Source organism: Urocitellus parryii, chromosome 14 (genome assembly GCF_045843805.1).
Source record: "Urocitellus parryii isolate mUroPar1 chromosome 14, mUroPar1.hap1, whole genome shotgun sequence".
Taxonomy (NCBI): Eukaryota; Metazoa; Chordata; class Mammalia; order Rodentia; family Sciuridae; genus Urocitellus; species Urocitellus parryii.
Window position 1 is genome coordinate 24,093,903 of NC_135544.1, and position 19,826 is coordinate 24,113,728.

The 19,826-nt window shown below is 39.3% G+C and overlaps 1 protein-coding gene across 5 annotated transcripts in view; it reads right to left on the reverse strand.

The window, feature by feature from the left end:
* Positions 1–16,731, reverse strand: part of Mtus1 (microtubule associated scaffold protein 1) — a 147,560-nt gene extending 130,829 nt beyond the window's left edge. For 2 of the 5 annotated variants that reach the window (XM_077792690.1, XM_077792689.1), the window contains exon 1: positions 16,219–16,479. The gene's annotated coding sequence lies outside the window, so the exon portion shown is untranslated. Of the gene's footprint in view, positions 1–16,218; positions 16,482–16,655 lie in introns of those variants that run through there. The other 3 variants (XM_077792687.1, XM_077792688.1, XM_077792686.1) reach the window with 3 other exon arrangements.
* Positions 16,732–19,826: the final 3,095 nt, after the last annotated feature.

The following is a 19,826-nucleotide window of genomic DNA, read 5'->3' on the forward strand; positions in this document are numbered from 1 at the left end:
AATAAATTCTCAACAGAAACAGTTCGATAATATATTGACTTCATCCTCAGCTGTGGCCCACAAATTTCAAACTGACCAAGGCCAGGGTCATTGCTCCCAATATCATAGATCTATGAGTCCTGATGACCTGACAGATCAGCTCAGAGATGTTTGTTTTGTGTGTGCAGGTGTGGGGTGGAGGGCAGTAACTGGAGATTGGACCCAGGGACACTTAACCATCGAGCCACATACCCAGCCATTTTTTTTTATATTTAATTTTGAGACAGGATCTCACCAGGTTGCTTTGGTCCTCACTAATTTGCTCAGGCTGGCTTTGACTTCCAATCCTCCTGCCTCAGCCGCCTGAGCCACTGGGATTCCAGATATGAGCCACTGCGCCTGGCATCAGCTCAGAGTTTAAAGACAGAGTTGCATGAGATAAGGATTTTCACTTAAAGACGGGAGAGAAATGTCCTACCATACTAACCCAATTAATATCTGTAGAATTTTAAGCCCCCTGATTTTTTAGAATGAGTAATTCCAGTTCTTACTCATGCTTTTCTCCAAATGATTTCAACTCCGCGTAAAGTGTTTTACTCAGATCAAATAACTTCTCTCCTTTTGGACACTAACTTCCTAACTTAGCTGTAGAGGCAAGACAGCAGTGTGGCTTAACTAAATCCAGTGGGGATTACAGTTGAGAATAATGCTATTCTCTACATTTATATAAATACGCTTCAGTGAGCAACTTAAACCTTTTCAATTTCCTTACCACTCTTCTCTTCACATTATATAGACTTCTGAGAATGAAATGATTCTTATGTGATTTTTATTATATTCAGAGTCTCCAGTTAGGCACATAAAGGAGTTTTACCATAGCACTTTCAACAGTCCCAGAGAAACTACAGGGGTTCACAAGGGGGGTTGGTTCCCCCAGAAGCACTGCCAGTTTCCTCCCTTATCCCCGTTTCAGAGGAATCTTTCTCCGCCAAGGGCTTTCACTCACTTGACAAATATTCCTTAACCCTCCACTGCTTTGCTAGGTGTTGGGCACAACGTGGTGAACAAGGCAGACCATGCCTTCAAGGCGCTTTCAATGATCCTACAGTTAAGACAAGAAAGTACAAGCAAACAATTATAAAAACTGCCCAAGTAGAGGTGACCAAAACCTAAGGGGACCTCTGGGGACCTTAGGCCATGGATATGGAGGGAACGGTGAAGTGCAGCTCCTGGAAGACAGGGAAGCTTGAGCTGAAGATAAGGAGCAGGCAGGTGAGTGTTTCTCAGCCTTTCAGATTTTATGGACTAGTAAAACTTTCCCTTTGGAACTCTGGAGAGACAACATGGGGATACTAGCTTTTAATTTCGCCACCAGGAGTATATCAGACAACTACTGTCAACACATTATAAAGGCTATTTTAACACAAAAATGGAGTATGTAAACCACTCCGGAAAGCAGTATGGAGATTCCTCAAAAAACTAGGGATGGAACCACAATATGATCCAGCTATCCAACTCCTTGGTATTTTTCCCAAAAGATCTAAAATTGAGCTAGGCACAGTGGCACACACCTGTAATCCCAGTGGCTTGGGAGGCTGAGGCAAGAGGACTGCAAGTTCAAAGTCGGCCTCAGCAACTCAACAAGGCCCTAAGCAACTCAGCAAGATCCTGTCTCTAAATAAAATATTTAAAAGGGCTGGGGATGTTGCTCAGTGGTTAAGCACGTCTGGGTTCGATCTCTGGTACCAACAAATAAAAAATTTTTCCAAAACACTTTTTTAAAAGATCTAAAATTGGCATTACTAGAGCCAAATTGAGACCTCAATACTTACAGCAGCACAATTCACAACAGCCAAATTACAGAATCAATCCAGATGCCCATCAATAGATGAGTGGATTAAGACGCTGTGGTATATATATGCCATGGAGTTCTACTCAGTCATAAAAAATAATAAAATTATGGCATTTGCTGATAAATGGGTGGAAATAAAGTCTATCATGCTAAGTGAATAAGCCAAACTCAGAAAATAAAAAGTTGAGTGCTTTCTCTCATATGCAGAAGCTAGAATAAAATGAAGGAAAGGGGGAGGGAAAGACAGGATAATATAAAGACCCAATCAAATATAAATTAATAGACGAGTGAAAGGAAGTCAAGTACAGTAGAGGAAGGAGAATGGGAGAGAGGAGGGAGCAGGGGAGGGAAAATGGGATGGAAAAGAGGGAGAATCATTAACTGAAACAGATTTCCATGCATGTACAAGTTTGTCAGTGTGAACCCAACTACTCTGTATAAACATAAAGCTCTAATTTTAAAAAACGGAGTACATAATTGCAGAATAAAGAATGTTCCTTTAGTTGGGTTATATGAATTTTGACTTTTGAAAACCTGAGCTCCCTATATTTTCTCCATCTCGTTGCATCCTAGTTAACATTTTGTCACCAAATGTTTGATTTACAATCTGCATTTGGAAGCTCTGAGCTAAGCCACAAAATGGCAGCCATAGGGTATGGAGGACAGTTTGCAAACCTCCAGGAAGATCAAAGCAGGAGACCCACAGAGAAAGACACCAACAGAGGCTGGTGCTAAGAGAGTCGATGGACCAGAGAAGGCCTGGGACACTTGAAGGCAGGGCAGTGTAGCTGACCTTCCCAGCAGAAGCCACAACAGAGACCACATTCACCAGCACACACCAGCCCCACAGGATGCAGAGGGACAGAGGCATCAAGGACCAGCCATGATCAACTGCCTCAGTAGAGACCAGAGGCCTGAAGGGCAGCACCTGGATCAGACCACCCTCATCCAGTGCCGCCATGTTATCAGGCTCCTCAGAACCCAGGTATCAACTCAGAAGGGCTGTACTGGGGAAGGAGAGAGAACAGCCCAAGACAGGAAGTTTAAATTGACCCAATTTAAATACCTGGGAGTGATGGTTTTAACCAAAAGTTATCTGGTGGTTGCTGTGTGTTCTCTACAAGAGAGATGAAATGGAGACCTGTGGGCAAGCTGGGTTAGAAAGAGAAAATTCCACTTCTGATTTGTACTGTGAAAGTCATCCTGTGAAGTGCTTCTGTGGCTGCTACAGTGACTGGGGCTGGAAGAAATGGACCCTCCCTGAGCACTGTTAAGGAGTTAAGGATCTAGGTTTAATACTTAGAAAAGTGAGGGTGGTATGTTTAATACGCAGCATCTGAACACACTCCAGGAGCAGCTCATGTTACGTTCAGCCCAGAGGACTTCTCCACAGTTCTTTGGATCACTTAAAAAGCCACTCACCTCAAACCAACACAGACAGTTCTGTATCAAGGATATACTCTTTGGGAAGAAAAGAAAAATAGAACTTTTTAAAAAAAGGCTCTTTCCTAACGCAGTTGACAGGTTTTGTGGAGCGAGGATGACCTAACAGCTGAGAAACGGTCTGCAGCTTCTGAACATCAGGAGGACTGGCCAGAGAAAGAGCTGGTCAGCACGATGCTCAGCATGTCAAGGGCCTAGCAAGTGGGGACCCCCTCTCTCTGACACACTGTCATGCCTGCTTACTTGTCCACCATCAGCACTGTGTGAGACCAGGGTGGGAGAGGAAGCAGACACCTCTTCCATGGACAAAGATAACATCAGGGCTCAGCTCTTCAGGGTCCACTGACAGGCCTTTGGACAGACAGGTCACAAGACAGTCACCTTCCCCATTCCTCCTCCTTTTCAGAGATGTTCACCTGATGTTTCCAGGAGAATAGCACCTTGCCCAAGAAAACAGTTAATGAATAGCAGCAATGGATATTAAGCCCAGTTCTTTATTTTTTTATTATTTTTTTTTTTAAAGGAGTCTCACTATGTTACCCAGACTGGCCCTAAATTCCTTGGCTCAAGCCATCCTCCTTCCTCCTCAGTTGGTGAGACTGCAGGCAGGTACCACTGTACCAAGCTCAAATGGGGAATCTTTTTCACCCTCCTCTCCACGATCACAAACATCACCTAACATCTGTAGCTCTTAAATGCACAGCAACAGGGGCTAGGGTTGTGGCTCAGTGGTAGAGCACTTGCCTAGCATGTGTGAGGCACTGGGTTCAATCCTTAGCACCACATATAAATTAATTAATTAATTAATTAAAGATACATCATCAACTAAAAAAATATTTAAAAAACAAAACACAGCAACAGACCCCAAAGCCACCTGGACATGGAGGGTACACGTTTCTCAAGGAGCTCCCAAACTGACTCAGTAACTGAATTACATTGGCAAGCCAAAAACTAACCTTGACCTCATTTTCCACATCTACAAAGACCAACATAACGACAACCACCCCTCTTACAGGATTGTTTTAGAGTTAAATGAAACTGTTGTAAACTTTCTAACATACCCAGTTGTTAGCTGCTGTGGTTGTAACTTTGACAACCTTGTCTGACAACCTGTATTATCGTCCTCACCGTGCTGATGACCAAAGCTCAACATCTTGTTCATTCACCCGAGAGAACTTTCTGGGATGACGGACATGTTCTAAATCTTAACTGATGTATGGTTACATACAGGCATATTTATCTAAACTCGTAATTATACACTAACACTAGGTGCATTTCATTTCATGGTTCTTAATTTTATCTCAATTTTTTTTTTCCAAACATCACATGGCCAGTAAACAGCAATGTGCAGCCAAGCACAGTGGTGCATGCCTGTAATCCCAGGACTTCAGGAGGATCTCAAGTTCAAAGCCAGCCTCAGCAACTCAGTGAAGCACTAAGCAACTTAGCAAGACCCTGTCTCAAAATATAAAACATAAAAAGGGCTGGTGATGTGGCACAGTGGTTAAGTGCCTCTGGGTTCAATCCCTGGAACAACAACAACAAAAAAAAAAAAAAAAAAAACAGCAATGTGCATTCTGACAGATCCAATACTTCATGTCAAAATTTACATTTTTTTTTTCTGGTTCTTGTTCTGAAATCTGCTTTCCAACTAATCCTTCCTACCCATTTGAAACTTCTGAATGTTCATTATACCAATTAACTGCTAATTTATCTATTCTACTTATTCAGAATTTTAGCTTTACTGTTACCTCCTAAATATATTCCCCCAGACCTTTCTATTAAATGTAGGTCTCTGGACACAACTCTTTAAGGGCACTATAGCCATAGACTGCATCTCCTTAAAAAGCAGGTCAGGACCATGTGCCAGTTGCCTACAGTTTCAAGCCAACAGACTTCTGATGACTCGAAAATGTATTTTTCAGCCTTAGTCAAAATCCCTAAAACTATTTATTGAGCAAATAAATATAAAGAGCTAGACTCAATACTACTAATAGAGAAGTAAACAAAATTAAGATCTAATTAAGGTCAAAATTTTGGCTATTACATCATAATGTAGATGATTTTCAGAATTCCACTGAAAAGTAGATCTCTTTCCCCATGAAAATCAGTAAAAAATGACAGTCAAAACAACAAAACCAAGTTCAAGAGCAGTATTGAGCCAGTATAGAAAGAACTGTTCAAGCTGGGCATGGTGGTGTACACCTGTAATCTCAATGACTCAGGAGGCTGAGGCACAAAGATCGTAAGTTCAAATAAAAAAATTTAAAAGTTAAGGATGTTACTCGGTAATAAAGAGCCCCTGAATTCAATCCCCAGTACCAAAAATTAAATTAAAAAAAAAGAAGAACTGTTGGTAAAAGTAAATAACAAAAACTAAACCACCATGCATACCTGGTACCCATCGAGGACAATGTCAAGGACTATACAGTTGGGCTAAAGAAATGACTTGAAGACTTCGCATGCTTTTTGTTTGTAAAATTTCATATAGTTCCCTAGAGAAATTACCCAAGAAATTGCACAAGCAATTTGAGGGAAATGAGGTAGGCCAGGTAGGTGGGCAGAGTTTAAAGCTAAAATAAAATCTTTTCCAGAAAGGGCTATATGACCATGAATAAATAGCTCCTTGTTCAAAACCTTTGGACAGGTATCACATCTCTTCAAAGTCCACTTGGCTTAAAGGAAATAATTTTCCACTTGAATCGTGCCAAGACCAACTGAAAATCGTCACTGTGTGTGTCGGGTTACGCAAGTTGGCACCTCACCTAGTACCTCCCAACCTTTATTAAACATCAGCTTCCTGTACCCTTCACTTGAAAATGATTACGTTAGGCTTTCCATTGGCTAATAAAAGTTTTTGAACAGAAGATCAACATATGTACACATATAACTCACTTTGGTTAGGCAAAAGGACTGCCAACTTCCAGAAAAGCGTCCACTATTAAAGTCCCAATACTCTACCTTTCTTAGACAACACCTGGTAATAGAGAGCTGATGTCCTCCAGGGCTAGAAATGCGACCCAGACTCTCAGGTGTAACTGGTTTCATGGGGCATTCATCTCTTCCCAGTTCCAACTGACATCAGGCCTCACCTTTTAGCTGAATTTCCAGGGAATTATCCCTATACACCCCAATAATTACCTGCCTCTGTGTAGCTTAATAAGGAAATAGGACTCGTATTCTTATAGAAGAAATTATTTCAAATATCAGTCCCTATTCAACATGACTGGACAGCTAATTTATGAAATGGGATGAAATCAGAAGATCCAAATGATGGTTCTTTCAGAATAGTCTGAAAGCTAAATTCCTATAGTAATGAAATACATTGTAACAATCTGTAACTGTCAAATTTCCATTTGTGCTACTAATCTAAATGACTTCCAACATTTAACATTCTGTATTAATGTTCTGTGGTTAGAAAATGGAACAATAATGAACCATAATTCTAAGCTATGTCATCTGAATTTTTATATTCCAAACCATTGCATAACTTGGATCCCACTTCAACACCCATATTTAGGAAAAAACCTGGCAATACTAATTTATTACATTTTACTGACATTAAAACTCATCAAGTAAGAGCACTGTGTTGGGAGTAGAGAAAGAATGAGTAGAAGTCCTTAGTACCAGTCCTTAACTTACCATAAGACAAAACATTTACTCATATAGTTCTGGTTCCCAATTTCCTTCTGTGTCAAACAGAGCTCTCATGACCTGCTCTGCACAAATCACAGGGCTGACATGCTTACTGAATGAAAATGTTCTTAATGTGTTATATTAACAAGGTGCTTTCCAAAAACATAATTTCTCTTTGCCTCAAAAATAAAAGTTCAGAATCTCTTTAGTATTTAAACATATAAATAGTAAGATTTTACAATTTATACTCTTGAACATTTTGGACTAAGTTAAAGCTTAACTATTAGAATAGGGGCCCTCAAGTACTTTAAAATCCATAAGGGCATTATTACTTCAAAAGTGATGACTCAACTCTAAGTGCTTTTAAAATGTGCGGATAGAAAACTGGTAACATAATATACAGACTTTAGCAAAGGTGAAAGTATCTGCTTGGATTTAAAAAGATACAGCTCCAATCTAACAAAATATGAGCAGGTCACTAAATTCACAGCTCTAAAGAAAATCAAAAGGTAACAAAACTGGAGTCCAAGAATAAATGTCAAATGCTACTGTATAAACCAAATCTTTCAAAGGAAAAGAGAAAGTTATCAGGCTCCTTCCTAATAATTTGATTCCAATAGAGAGCACCAGCAAGTTTAAGCAACACCTTCACCAAAGCCAAGTCAAGGAAATTACAGAAAACAACTTATAAATCAGAAGAGATTTTAAACAAAGGAGATTATTAGCACCTATTGATGATCTTCTATATACCTGGCACTGTGACAGAATGACCCCAAGAGATAGCACCTTAGCCTTGAGGTACTGATGAGGCACCTGGCGTGCAGAGGTAATGAAGTAACTCACGGAAGGTCACCCAGCTGACATAGAAGACCTGAGACATGAACCCGACTGTGTCTAATTGCTCAGTTTTTACACTCTCCATTTCATTCCTATTCCAAGTGTTCTGATACTCATAACATTTTTTCCAATTCTATAACAAAGTATCTTTCCAAGGTCTCATACCTGAGGTCAGGGTGAGCAAAACCTAGCTAACTGTAGAAATACCTCTATTTTAGTATTCCAAATTCAAAAGCAAAAGAAGAAAAGCAATACTCAGTACTGGACGGTGGGGAAGAGGGCAAATTATTCAAGATCAAAATACCTTTTACTATTGAAGTAGAAAATAACTGTCCTATTACTATATATTAGTAAGGTTATAAGTTTTTGAATTTCAGTTTCATTTGATAAACTAAAACTCACATTTTTTATAATAGTCCAATCTGCAATATAAAATGGCTTACATTTTTCCATAATAAAAGAAACAGGTTTTTTTCCTACCTCCATTCCACTTTTATTGATTAGAACCTTATTTTCACATTGAAATTAAGAGTTAGGAAATCCCTCTGCAATAGTTCCCATTAGTGTCTTCCTAAAGCAACATCAGTGAGATGTTGACAGAAATATTTCTTAAATGTTAAACAACAATTTGTTAGTACTTGAGAGCATTACATTGAGTTCAATAATGAAGAATTCTACAAATCAGATGTGTGATTTGTATGGTGGCTCATGCCTGTAATTTCAGTCACTCAGGAGGCTGAAGCAGGAGGATCACAAGTTCATGGCCAGCTTAGGCAAATTAGCAAGTCCTTGTTTCAAAATTAAAGAAAAAGAAAAGAGAGCCAGAAATGTAGCTCAATGATAGACCACATGCCTAGAATGCACCAGGTCATGTTCAATCCCCATTACTGTATTGAAAAAAAAATCTAGCAAACTACCAAAAGGTTTTATAGAAATGCAAAACTACTCTGAAACACAAATATTTAATACTATAGGAAAAAGAACAATCTCAGGGTGAAAAGTCATCTGAATTCTCCTCTGTAAGTTGTAAAAGACATAGTTTTTTAAACAGAAAACAGCCCAAGTTGGTATTCAAGAGAAATCATCAACTTGTGATTTTCTGTGTAAGTGGAGAAAGTAATAAATTATCACAAGTGGAATCAATTCTGAGTAAGAGTTTGCACATGGGTATGGCAGATATCCTGAGAAAGGCTCTTCCTAACAAAAAAAGTAACTCAGAAGGAACAGGATCCTCTGCACCTTCCAGCTCTGCTACTCTGCTCCAACGTCATCCTTCCCAGAGAGACACAGGAAATAATTGTCCTATGATTATATATTAGTAAGGTTATAAGTTTTTGAATTTCAGTTTCATTTGATAAACCTCCTTTGTCCCTTTGCTTGTCCAGTATGTAACTTGGGATGAGGGGTGAGAGCAAGAGGAGAGGTCAAGGAGGAAAGTGGGGAAATGAGTAAGGAAATTCATACTTCTGATTTAAAAGATTTTCTACTAATTAACTGCAAAAAATAATTTGAATTTCCATGCCATCAGAACTCTAAATGATTTATGGGGCTACATCCATCACAAATAATTATAAAAGTACAAATGTTCCCAGTACTGTAAGGTTCAAACTCTATCTTCAAAAGCCTTACAAAATGTAACAAGAAGATATTGGAGAACTAGCTCAATGGTAGAGCACTTGCCTAGTATGCTTGAGGCCTTGGATTCAATCCCTAGTATATTTTTTTTTAAAAAAATGTGTATATTGGGGCTGGGGATGTGGCTCAAGCGGTAGCGCGCTTGCCTGGCATGCGTGCGGCCTGGGTTCGATCCTCAGCACCACATACCAACAAAGATGTTGTGTCCGCCGTGAACTAGAAAATAAATATTAAAAAAAAATTTAAAAAAAAAATGTGTATATATATTTTCACCTACACGGAGAAAATATACATATCTATTCATATATTGGAAAAATTAACTACCAAAAGTATTCAGAGAAATTAAGTAAAATCAGAGTACAGTATTAAGTGTTTTTGCTTTTCAGCTCTTCTAGTAATAAGAAAAAGAGTCATGATGATTATAATCAAGAATGTCAAAACAACCTGTTTACCAAAATTTGGTGGGAATTATGGCACAATAACAATTTGGGAAATAATTCCAACAACAAAAAAAGTAACATCCTCAGAATTGGGGCCAAATGCTTTTCATATCTGTGCCCTGGTACAAGATTTGGACCATAGAAAGTGCTTGAATCAGGACTTGTGGATGATGAAAATCAAATATAATATTCAAACAGCAAAGATTCTTTTACTTGCCATTTAACATGAAAACATAGCCCTAATTATATACATAAAGGGCTTGGTTCTGCAAGTGAGGCTGACATGGATGAGCTAATAAAACAAGTGCATTTTTCTCAATAAACAGGTCCTGACATAACTCAGCCTTTTTAACCCACTTCTCATTTCTCCAATCCATCTTTCTCTACCAGCATGAGGCACTTCTGCCAGGTTCACTGCAGTTAAAGCCTACTGGATCAGATTAGTGACAGGCAAATATGGTTCAATTATGTAATGTGTCTAAGAATGAGAGGACTACACTATAGCAGTTTACTGTATAATAAAAAAAAATACAACTTTTTATGACCCAAGATAATTAACTGGTATTCCGGTAAGTACAACTCAACTACTTGACAGAGAGGTGGGGGAAGAGGGCAGATCTATGTTTGAAAGCCATCCCTTAGAACGCTTGTATCTACACTGGCTTCTATTTTTATTTCATCAAGCTAGCCAAATGAGCTCTGATTGAAAAGGACCTGCAGTTTCAACATGCTATCACTAATCATTAACAGTCATTAAAAAAAAGATAAATATGAAAGAAAATTAATTTCTTATATGCAACTGAACACTACTAAATACCTCATATGAACTGCTTATCTGAAATAAGGTGAAGAAATATTGACTTTTCCTTCAGGATTGGTATATAGCACCTGTAAATAACACCTGAGTTAATTATTACCAAGGCTCCAATGTAGGGAAAAAATAGGAGATAAGCTAACAACCCAATAGTCAAGACTTAAAGAATACAGTCATAAATGTGATTTAAGCTATATGTTTATTTACATAAGAATATACTCTTACACCTCTTCTTCCTATTCTTCTAGTAAGTATGGATATTTCACAGAAGGACTCCTTTCACAATGCCAATTTAAGTTTCTGCAATATCCTAGTTAATAGCAGACCATCATGGTAATTGTGATAGGCCCTCAAAATTAAATTTTCTTTTGCATCCAATTTTCTTAGCTAAAAGAATGATAATAAGGTAATTTAATGTTTTAAAAGCCCATTCCAGCCAGGCTCGGTGGTGCATACCTGTAATTCCAGTGACTTAGGAGACTGAGGCAGGAGGAATACAAGTTCAAGGCCAGCCTCAGCAACTTAGGGAGACCCTGTCTCAAACAGAAAACAAAAAGTTCTAGGGATACAGCTCAGTGGTAAAGCACCCCTAGATTCAACCCCCAGCACCAAAAATAAAATATTTTTTTAAATGAGAATAAAAACCCATTACAAAGCATCTTACCTAGAAGACCCATGTGTTCCTAGTCTGCCCCTCTGTTCTGTTGTGCTGGTGGGAAGCACTGAAATCTGGTTCTGAAAAGCCTGCTTTGACCAGAGGTCACCACACTGTGGGAAACCGAGCAGAACTATCCTTCCTCTTGGCACAATCCTTATTGACACATAAAATCAGTATAGTTTCAGGCATAGTTACAATGCCTGGAAGTCATTCTTTGCAACCTCTTTGCCCCTTTGCAGCTAGTCTAAGGAACTTAGGACCTGCACTTCATCTTTTTTTCACTGCTCAAAAAGATTCTACTCAGCCAGACACATGCCTATAATCCCAGTGACTCAGGAAACTGACACAGGAGGATCACAAGTTCAAGGCCAGCCTCAGCAATGTGAGGACACCCTGCCTCAAAAATAAAATGAAAATAAGAAGTGAGGATGTAGCTCAGTTCTAAAGCCCATAGGTTCAATCCCCAGTACACACACACACACACACACACACACACACAGATTCTTGTTTTATTCATGTAACTAATGTGTACACATGAACATCCTTGAGACACGGGCCTGACAGCGAAACTTAAAAGCATTTTATCTTTAAATAAATACATTTTCAGTACTCAATACTGTATTTGAGCTACAGTGCAAGGAAAACCTACTAGCTTTAATGAACAAATTAAGTTGCCTTGTAAATCTAAGATTTATGTGGAAATATGTACTTCTGAAGTGTTTGAAAGCTATAAAGTGAAGTACCTCTAGGTACTACCTTATTTACACTCAATTGGTTGAGCAAATCTTTCTTCCTCAATTGTGTAACACTGTATATCTGAAAAATCACAAATACAAACTGGTTTATGGTGTACAAAAATGAAGCTTACAGTATTTATTCACATAGTAAAGATAGACCCTCAAATCTGTCATCCCCAAAATGAAAAACTTTTTTTTTTTTAATCTTGGGCCAAGTGAACAAGAAAGTTATTCATTAATATCATCATAGAAAACTGCCCACATGAAAGAGTAGTAGTAACTGCTGACTTCAAAGAATACTGAGAGTATTTTTTTTAAATTAACTATCATCAGAGCAATCTTTAATTAAACTTGGTTTAGGAATAAAATTTTTAGAAGAAATCGCTACTCCAATTACATTAGGCTATCATAACTCAAGCATGGAGACCTCTGGTCAAAGCAGGTTTTTCAGAACCAGATTTCAGGCTAGCTGAGTTCTTACCATGAGACCTGGTTCCTCTTTTCTGTAGAATATGATCACTCGTCCTCAGCTCCTCTTACTTACTTCCTCTGAAGGCCACAGTCACCACTGCCCACATACCTGCCAGCTATAGGGCCACCTCCTCCTGGGCCTACTCACCTCCAAAGAAAGTCTGCCACCAAACACCAGGAGTACTAACCTCATGCTCACAGCCCAAATAGTACCCCGTGGCTTACCCCTGGGCTCTAAAGATTGGGGGGTGGGGGAGAATGCATGGATTCAGGCTGTGATGGAGAACTCATGCGGTTCAGTGAAGCCTTTGAAAAGCCCTCAGGAAATATTTAAACTTCCATAGTATATATAGAAAGATAAGTTTGAGAAATCAGGAAGGTTTTTTGTCCCCTTCAAACAAATAGTTTAATCTATGAACAGTGTTGGAAATTAGTTTGGGAAAAACATTACTGTCAAGACATCAAGGAAAGACTCATATTAACAATTCTGTAAGAAACTACAATAACGAATAGCAAAAGAGTCTGACAAAATTACACTAGAAATGGATGAATGGAAACAAAGGAATTGTGGGCCTGCTTTGTATAATCACAACAAATCTAAAAGATTTTCAATGTCTGGGATTTGAAACTTTCTGCTTTGATTTCAAAGAACATTGTTTGCCAGTCTTGACAATTTCTCACCAAAAATGCAAGAAATTCTGCAATACTGTATACTCTAGAACATAGATTCCAACCCATTACAACAGCCTCCAATTCAGAATTTGAGGAGGAATTCTTTTCACAAAAGTATTCTACCACTTTCACACACAGTTCTTAAACATAATTTAGAAATGTTAAGAATTCTGTCTCGAGAATGTCAATAGATTTAGTAATGCTGAGTACAGAATTTTGTTGATCAACACCACTATAAATGCTTACAAGGCAAAGACTGCAATGGAAAGATTATCTTCAATATGATGGCAAAAGTTTTCTAACAATCCATAAAGAGCTCTTATGAATTCACAGAAAGACATTAATGTTCCAAGAAAAAATGTGGCACTATATCCAATTAAAAAGAAAGAAAACCACTGGACACAGTGGCACACACCTTTAATCCCAGCAACTCAGGAGGCTGAAGCAGGAGGATTACAAGTTAGAGGACAGCCAGGGCAACTAAGCAAGACCCTGTCTCAAAAAAAAAAAAAAAAAAAAAAGAGTGGGGAAATGAGGATGTAGCTCAATGGTGGAAGTGCCCCCGAGTCCAAACCCCAGTAACAAAAATTTAAAAAGAAATAAACCAAAAATATTTTTTTGTTGTTCAATACCATTTGTAACCAAAGAAAATGGAAATTTAAATATTGAGGTAGCATCTTTCACCTAAAAAGCTGGCAAGAATATTTCTTCCTTTTTTAGGGATGATCCATGTTAACAAGTACTCTCACAGAATGCTGATAAACATTATTTTGGTTAAAACTTTTTTTTTTTAAACAAATGCTTATCAAGAGACTTTGAACTATGAACTGTTTTTCAAGGACTCCTTCCTAATATATCCTGTCCCAAAGTTTTTAAAAGGATGATTTTTCTAAGAGTATATTTAATAATAGTAACTGGAAATAAACAAAAGTTCAGCTGTTAGAAAATGGTTATATAGGAGCTGGGGGTTGTGGCTCAGTGGTAGAAAACTTGCCTAGCATGTGTGAGGCACTGGGTTTGATTCTCAGCATCGAATATAAATAAATGAGCAAAATAAAGGTTCATCAATGTCTTCAAAAAAATTTTTAACAATATAAAATGGTTAAATAAACCAATACAACTATAGAATAAAATACTGCATAAACACTAAAATAAGGTTTCTGAAGACAATCATGAGTAATTTTTATGATATGCTAAGCAGGAAAAAATGGCATGTATATTGGTATATATTATAGTAACAATTTGTTTTATATATTAACATATACGAAGAAAATGTTAATTATATCTTTAGGTAGGTAGGATGATTATTTAACTCTTGCACTTTCTTCTGAATCTTCTAATTTTTATATATCAAGAATGCATTACTTTTGAAATCATAAGATAGTTAACAGGACTATTAAATGACATTAAAAGCTCAAGTCTAATAATTGGAGCTTAGTTTCCAAGAAATAGTATAAGAAATTTATCTAGAATGTCATAATCCTATTAAACACTCTAAAAGTCAACTTTGATTTATTGACATTTAATTAAATGATGCAGACCTCTACCAAACACTATTTTCTCTACAAGAACAGATGTTGGAGGCTGGGGGTATACCTTGATAGGAAGAGTATATGGGTGACAGGCACAAAACTGATCTCCAGCCCCACCCCCACGGCCAAAAGCCAGAAAGAATAGGTGGGAAAAGTCGATGCAAATTACATAAAGAACTGCATGTTACATGTTATTTTAAACTAAATTCGACTCCTATGAGGGTTTTTATTTTTTAATAAGCAAATAGGGTTTGGGGTATAACTTTCTTTATGGAATACAATACTTAAAGAAAAATTCTATAAAAGCAATTTTCCACATTGTAAAGCTATGTAAGTAGGGTATCGTTTTAATTTAAAGTCCATCATTTCCTGCTGTAATCATCCCTAAAAAAGTTGGTCTATGTAACCACAATTTCGATTATGCAGTTCCCTTTGGAGTTACCCATACACTGTTATCTGGGTGTAGTTAGATTTCTTACAAAGGTCATAGGTTCCAGGTAGCAAAGACTCATTTTTTTTTAATCCCCCCACCCCATAGATTTCTTCCTCTCCCAGGAATTCACTCCTTAAAACTCCACTCCCACCCACCCCCATCCCCAGAGCTGTGATTTAGTGTGATGATTGAATTCCAATCACCTGGCAAAACATGAAAGCTCTCACCCCTCGTTTGGCCTAAGATTTTGGTTTTATTCAAACAAACAGAATACACTGGATTTCCTTGCTTAGAACACTGACTGCTTAAAATAGTATTTAACGGAATAGGTGCAACTATGCAGGCAGGCTAAATGAATAATTAACCTCTTCATTCCCCCTTCTAAGGTTAATTATTCCAAGTCAAAATCTACAAATGACCTAGCAGAAAAGAGTATGTCTTAAGATTAGGGGGAGGGGAAGGATTAGGGCAAAAAAGATTTATCTAAAATAAGTTCAACTCCTAAGTCCACTAATTACTATTGAGTCGTCAATAAGGTGGCCTTAACTAGGAGTGGATTTTTTCTAGAGAGCTTGAAAAGTACAAACGAGCCGCAGGAAGTAATGAGGCACAGCGAAAAGACTTAGGAACTGCAGCAACCCCCATGACTCCCACATTTTCAGCCCAGATTGCCAAGCAAACTGCCCAGCGGGAAGGCTAGGGTCGCTGGCCCCGGCGGTTCAAGTGCCAGGTGGGCGGCTTCTGGCTGGGGGTACAAGCTGGAGTATAGGCTTTACCCAGTCTATAGTGAACCCCCCCCCCCGCCATCACCCCAGCCGGTCACTTTCAAGGTGACAGCGACAAGATCCGCATCCGTCCCTTCCGCAGGAGCCTCACTGACCCCACGTGAGAACTGCCTCTGCTCCACGGAGCTGCCACCCCACCTTCTCCCCCAACTTTGGCACACCCAAATACGCGCCCCTCTCTTCGGAAACTAGTCCCCTCTCCACCAGTCAGTTGCATTGACCGCGTGCCCCTCGGGGAGAGATCGCCACCGCAGCCAGACTGGGCGGCGGGAATCTACTCAGCTCTGCACTTACCCGCAGCGCCTCGGAGCCAAAGCCGAGCCCTCGGGGGAGCAGCGGCGGAGAGAGCGCTCGGAGCCCGGGCGCCCTTGGCACTCTAGGCGGGGGCGCTCCAGGCCGATCCCGGGAGGACGACGCGGCGGCGTGTGCACCTGAGGCGCGCGGCTCGGCCCCCAGCCCAACTGCACCCCGGCGGCGGCAGCAACGGCTGCCAAGCGGGAACCCGGAGTCCGGGCGTCAGGGCCTCCCCGCCTCCCGGGCTGCCAGGGGGTGGAGCAAGGGCGGGGAGTTGGGAAAACTTGTAAATAGAAAAGCTCAGCGGTCTCAGCTCCAACACCCGCCGCCGCTCTTTCGGAGCGGACCCCTCCTCCGTCTCCCAGCTGGAGACCCAGGACAGGCGAGGTTCCAGAGGGCTGCGCCCCGAGAAACTTGAGAGACGCGCGAGGCGGTACCTTGAGGCGCGAGCCAGGGAGACTCCTGCTTTTCTTGGCTCGACGAGGCTCCTCTCGGCAGGTTGGCGGGCTCTGCTCGCTCCCTCCTCTCGCGCTCCCGTGTCCCAATCCCGAGGCCCCGCGCGCTCCCGGGCTAAGAGCGAGCGCGCCCCCACGCCTGAGGCGTCTACCCAGGAAGGTGCTGCACCTGTTGCCACGTGCGACGCTGGGCCGCGGGATGCTGCCTGCGCACCTGGATGAAGCGCGAGTCCCCAGACCACACAAGTCCCCCGGGCGACCAAAGCTCTGCCAATGCTAGGTACCTAGGGCTGGCCGGGCTACACAGAGGATCAGCGTCCCGCTCCTCCGCTCTGACCACCAGTTCTTCTGAGCCCTCTGACCTCATGACAGAGGTGGGGTCAGTGCATCAAGGGGTGGTGGAGATGGGAGGTGGGAGGGTTGCAAGGAACCAACAGCGAATGTCCCTTTGTGGTTCCCACTGACGGTCTGTATTTGTCTTCATAGTTCTGAGAGGTTTATTAGCAAACACCTATTAAAGATGAAAGAAATGAGCACTCCAACTGTTAGATACTAATATAAAAAGTGGGAAGGAGTGTAGAACACTGGAGAGAGAAACCGGGCCCACCCACTTTTCCCTAAACACAAACTGAGTCTTTGCTCTTTGCTTGACTAAGCAAATTTCATCCAAAGCTATTTTCAGCCCATAAAGTGTTTTCTTCTATAAGGCATATTTCGAATACAAAGCTTTTCCAAAGATAATATTCTGCCTATGAGAGATATAACATTAAAGAAGCATTAAATGTCAGACAACCTGAATCCAATTTTTAAAAACAGTTTAATTACCTCACTGGGGTTTGCTAAAAGCACTTTAAGTAAATTTTTTCTGAAGGGGGAAAAAAAATCTAAAGATGCTATATTTCATAGTTGCCTATACCAAGAATATTAGATGAACTCACAGACAAACAGATGTGTTGTTATTTGTAGTTGTACACTCTTCACATATACCATGGTCCATTATTTCTTCATGAGACCCAGGTGTATATAGGTCAGATTATTATCTTCATTATTCTGAGTGAAGAAATTGAAGCTCAGAAAGGTCAAATGACTTGTACAAGGTCATACAGCTAGTGAGGAGCCAGTGCAAACCCAGGAGGCCCAACTCCTAGTCTTATTTTATTCCATTATATAATGACACCTCTCACTTGTTGTTGAGGTCCCTGTTACAAAGACAGACACATAACTAACATGATCTATGACTTTTAAAAGAAGCCATGTGCTTAATTTTAAAGAGAAACAACATTAAGCACCATTGGATGACTCACCCATACACACACACACACACACACACACACACAAAAAAAAAAAAAAAGAAAAAAAAGCCACGGATGTTTCTGCAAGTCATGAGACAATTATGCTAATTACCAATGTGCCTCCTCCCTAAGCAGAATATTCCTTGTGTTAAACATGTTATTTAATCTTTATAACCCTCATATGACCCAGATGACTTGGTCCAACCCCCCACAGTTCTATTGTTATACCTATAAATATAGAACCTGTTTTTCTTCATTTTTCTATGGGATAGATTGAGAGAAAAATAAACAAAAAAACACCCTCTGCCAAGTACTTAGAGCTACTTTTGTGGGCATTGGGAAATCCGAAACTTCACTGCTAATTGCATCCACATAAAAACAGAAATTATCTTCTAAGGATATCATCAGGGACTCCATCAAGGCAAATATTCATGAAATTGGGCCTGTTGGCTTTTCTTTCCATCTTGGTTCTGGGCATGTTGCCATTTTCTTGATCTCTGAACTCTAATGCTGACCTGCCACAAAACTTCAGGAACAACATTAAGGATCAGATAATAACTCCACATAACTTTATGGCTCTTTGTCATAAGAAAAAATTTAGCATATATTTTTCCTCTTCAAGGAAAATGCAAATTAAAACTATATTGAAAAATAATTTTTTCACTTAAACATTAGAAAGTTTGATAACACTCTATAGAAATGTGAACAGGCAATCGCAGTGCAGATGTAAATATAAATTATAATGACCTCTATAGAGTAATTCACAATGCCTAACAAAATTATAAATGCACATGTTCATTGAGCCACTAAGTTCACATATATGAATTCATCTTACAATACACATAAGAAGAAATGGCATGTACATAAAACCTTGTTTATCTCAACATTGTTTATATTAACAGAAGATTAAAAACAATATAAATTATTCATGAATTAAAAGCTGGTAAATCATGATACAGCTATAAAATGAAGCCTTATTGAAGATAAAAAAAAACAGGAAGTTCTTTATACTACTATGAAATGATCTCCAAGATACTTAATGTGCAATTTTTTAAACGTATAACACTTATATAATTTCATTAAATCAGGGGAAATTATATACACCTGTATGCATGCATCTATTTTTTTTTTGTTTGTATAAACATAATATATCTAAAAGGATACACTACCAGAAATTGATAAAGATTGGTTGCAATCTTAGGAAGGAGTTGGACAGTTTGAGGGAAAAATTTGAATAGAAACTTTTATGAGATATAATTTTGTACTTTTTGAATTTTTAACCATGTAAGTAACAGTACCCATTCCAATATTTTAAGATTTTCATCACTGGAAGTTTTTCCATCAGGAGTGACTAAGTTTCTTAACTAATCTCACTTATAGAAAAGCAAATGATCAAATTTCTCATGCATTAAGGACAGGCCAAAGAAACTACTCAACCTATTTTTATCCTTTAACTTTAACCCTATTCTTTCTCTAGTTCATCTAAAAAGGGAGAATTTTAAGAGAAAACTCTAACAAACGGGCTGTGAGGTTGGTGAAAATGATGAGTTAACAAATTCCTTAGAATTTTATTAGCACTGACATCTCCCCAGGGTAGAGCTTCCAGCCAGATTTCCCAGAATCACATTCAATCAGAAGGAAAAAAGAACCCCATGCCCAATTCTCAAGAGGGAAACTTCTGTGTGTTGATGAGCAGTGAGGAAGTAATTCCATGGGAATTCTGTGGAGTCATTTTACTTTGTTCCCAGTCTAGGTTTCTTTTTGTTGTTGGTGGTGGTGTTGTGTTCTTAATAGGTACTTCTACCATCACGTCATTGAACAGGGATTTGAACAACTCTAAAAGGAACAGTAAATTTTAAAC